Source organism: Acomys minous (genome assembly GCF_964271855.1).
Source record: "Acomys minous genome assembly, chromosome: 8".
NCBI lineage: Eukaryota > Metazoa > Chordata > Mammalia > Rodentia > Muridae > Acomys > Acomys minous.
The window spans coordinates 110,222,819-110,226,629 of record NC_140489.1 but is presented as its reverse complement, the minus strand read 5'-3'; the positions used below and the strand labels follow the sequence as shown (position 1 = coordinate 110,226,629).

Here is a 3,811-nt window from a genome sequence, read left to right as displayed (position 1 = left end):
TGACACTGGGACAATGTAAAAATAGTTCTTCTTTTAATGGAATTTTAAAAAATACTAAATATTTATTTAAAATACATTCTAAGACGGTGGTAGTGATAGAATCAGGAAGTGAGAGAAGACAAACATTATGGCCCTTTATTTAATGGAAAGTCTGGGAATTCCTGAATCTTCATTCCTACCCAGTGTCTATTTTTCCTTGTTTTTTTTTGGGGGGGGGCGGGGAGTGTCATAGGTCACTGGATGTAGAAAGTAGTTTCTGGTGTTAGACCTTTTATATTTTGTAAAAATGCTTTTTTATTGAGGTATAACTGATATTTAAAAGTTGATTGTATTTAATGTGCGCAGTGTATTGAGTTCGGTCATAGGCTTATACCCATCAAAGCACAACCACAATCAATGTAAAAGACATAAGTATCTCTGTGCTACTTTTCTCACTGCTATGACAAATTACTTGTAAAAAAAGGCCATGTATGGGAGGAAGTGGCTTTCAGTTGAGGAGCTGGTGAGCATGTGAGGTGCCTGACTGCTCACGTTGCATCTGCAGCCAGGAAGCAGTGGTAAGGAGCCCACTTTCTCGTCTTATGTTTTTTACTCAGCCTGGGACCTCAGGCTATGGAATGGTGCTGCCTGTATTCAGAGTGGGTTCTCCCACATCAATTAAGCATCTCTCATGGACCAGCCCAAATGTCCAAGTCTTGGTTACTTTTAATTATCAACCTGGAGGTCGTTCCCATGCGCCATTTGTAATGTTTACTTCCTCCTGGCCTAGCGAGTCCCTGAGGTTTGTGCACGTGGGATGTGGTGCTCCTTGTTCTTCGTAAAAGCTACCCTAGCTGGTGGTTGGGGTGGACGTTAGAGGAGAATGTGGGGCCCGGCGATTGGGCGGCCTCCACGGCTGGCGCTGTCACTGTTGGCGGGACCCGGTCGCCTTTGCATCCTGGGGTTAGGAGCCGTGACGCGGAAAGACTGGCAAGCAAGGGACTGCCGTAGCTACTCTGACTTCTCCCCGCAGCGGTTGTCAGATCTTGATTTCGAGGAGTCACCCTCTGGTCGCATCCGAGGGTGCGGTCCGAGTCTACGCGCCACATAGCAAGTAAAAAATTAGCCAAGAACCTGGTACGAGACCTGCTAGGGCACCAAAAAACATCCCGTCAACTTAGAGTGCAATCCAGGTCCTGGAATCCTGACTGAGGCATTACTTAAAGCCGGTGGCAGAGTGGTTGCCTTTGAAAGTGAAAAGACTTTTATTCCACATTTGGAGTCCTTAAGGAGGAATGTGACTGGAGAGCTGCAAGTGGTTCACTGTGACTTCTTTAAGATGGATCCTAGACATCAGGAGATAGTCAGACCAGAATACAGTTCACATACAGTTTTTCAGAATTTGGGAATAAAAGCAGTTCCTTGGTCAGCAGGTGTTCCTATAAAAATATTTGGAATCCTACCAAATGAATATGAAAGACGAATACTTTGGAAAATTCTGTTTGACCTGTACTCCTGTGAATCTATATACAGATATGGACGAATAGAACTGAATATGTTTATTAGTGAAAAAGAATTCCAGAGACTAATAGCGACTCCTAAAAGGCCGGATTTGTATCACGTGTTGAGTGTACTTTGGCAAGTGGCTTGTGATATTAAGTTTCTATACATGGAACCTTGGTCATCATTTAGTGTGTATGATGAAAATGGGCACATAGAAAAGTCAAAGAACAGGGAATCATTAAAATTAATGAAAGAAAACCTATATCTTGTTCAAATGATTCCTCGTAAGACTTGATTTACAGAAAACTTAAGTCCTCTGAACTATGATATATTTTTCCACATGGTAAAGCACTGCTTTGGGAAGCGCAGTGCCCCAATAATCCACCATTTACATTCACTGAGTACAGTTGACCTGGTCAATATACTGAGGCAGATGAGGAAAAAACCTGGAGAGACAGTAATTAGAAAGTATCCTCGCAACTTCAAAAGGCTTTTTGAAGCCATAGAATGTTCATAAGAGTCTGTCTTTAAATGGGTCTATGACAACAGCTTGGAGGACGTAGCGGTCTAAGAAAAAGTCTACAAGTGACAAACTGGAGCTGTTTGTTTATTTATTTGGAAATTATGAGACAAATGAAAACTGAAATTCAAGAATTCACACCCTCTCAACAGAAAAGAAACAATCCTTGTTGGGCACAAATGAAGCAAAGGATCTCATCGGAAGCTGGTATGTTTGATGCACTGGAAAACCAGTGGCTGCAGTTTTATTCAGAATGGAATAAAACGAAACCTTACGTGGTCAGTTTCATCAGAACAAATTTGTTGTGTTTAAATTACTGTCTGCTGTAGATCAGTGGTAGAACACATGCCTAACATGTCCAGGGCTCTGGTTTTGCTCCCCGGCACAGGAAATCAAGGGAAAAACTCTATGTACTGTGAAGGTCCATAGGTATAGGGTATTCCCAATTATAATTTCGTTTACTTTTTAAAAAGCCTTTTTGCCAAACAGCTCTAAATTTCGCACTTTTCACCATTGCTAATTGCTTCCATCTTCTCCATGTTGTCTACTCTTAAGCTTAGACAATAAATTATTTTGGCCTGTCATGGTGGTGCAAGTCCCAAGACTTGTGAGGTAGAGGGCCCAGTAGTTCAATGCCAGTTTCAACTGTATGGTGAGTTTAAGGCCGGTTTGGGCTAAGAAGTGACCCTGTCAAACAAAACAATATAAACTTATTTCAGAAAGTGACTAGCTTTCCTTTCAGCATGTTGAAGTGGGTTATCAGGTACTATATAATTTAATTGTTTCAATGTTAGTATGTTTTAAACTTCTTAGAAATAAAAATTTACATAATAAAAAAATTATCAACTTGATACATCCTAGAATCGGAAAAGAAAATTTCAATTCAAGAGTTTCTTGCATCCATTTGGCTATTGCACATATCTGTGAAGGATTCTCTTGGCTGTTCATTGATGCAGGGCATCCCATCCCATTGTGGGCAGCACAATTCCTTACGCAAGTGATCTTGAACTGTATAATAAAGCTAGCTGGACATAGGCCTACCTGCAAGCCAGCACATGGTATTCTCTGTGGTTCTTTGGCTGTGGATTGACTTCCGTGGTTGTAGGTAATGCTGTGTCAAGTGTGTTTACACACACAGCCTGGGGGCACTTCTTTCTTTCTGCTGTGGGTGTGTTGGTCTTAGCTAGTTCCTGACTTTGCTTCCCCTCAATGATAGACTATGACCCGGAACTGTAAGTTGAACTAACCTTTTCCTCCCCTGAGTCACTTTGTGTCACAGTGTTTTAGCGCTGCCATAGAATTGAACACTAGCACAGTATCTCCTAGGTGATGTCACATCCAGTCAGGCTGATGATGAAGGCAATGGCGTAAAGAACTCCAAAAGCTTTCTTTTGATCATAGTCCAACAAAACCAATATACCAATGGTAGGTACAAAACTTCCAGCACATTATAGGGTATTGCAAAAGGCAGTATGCTGTGCAGTACTGAAAATTTGTATCAACTGAATGACATCTTCCTTTGCCACTGGTAGCCACCATTGTATTCTCTGCTTTAAAAAAAAATTTTTTTTTTGCTCATGTATGTGGGTATGCGACTCAGAGATCTACCTCAGACATTATTCACCTTGTTTGAGAAAGGCACTCACCAAAGCTCGCTGACCTAGAGTTTACCAAGTCAGCTAGGCTGGCTGCCCAGTGAGCCAAGGCTGCCTGCCTCTGCTCCCCTAACCCTGGGATGATGAGCACATACCACATACCAGAGGTTTTGCTTTGCTTTGTTTTGTTTTTTTTGGAACATGGATTCTGGGG

The 3,811-nt window shown here is 41.8% G+C and overlaps 1 pseudogene across 1 annotated transcript; it reads left to right on the top strand.

Moving 5' to 3' along the window:
- The first annotated feature begins 749 nt into the window (after positions 1-749).
- On the top strand, positions 750-2,300 carry LOC311603640 (dimethyladenosine transferase 2, mitochondrial-like; annotated as a pseudogene). The gene has a single exon. The product of its transcript is annotated as a dimethyladenosine transferase 2, mitochondrial-like (transcript).
- The last annotated feature ends 1,511 nt before the right edge of the window (positions 2,301-3,811 follow it).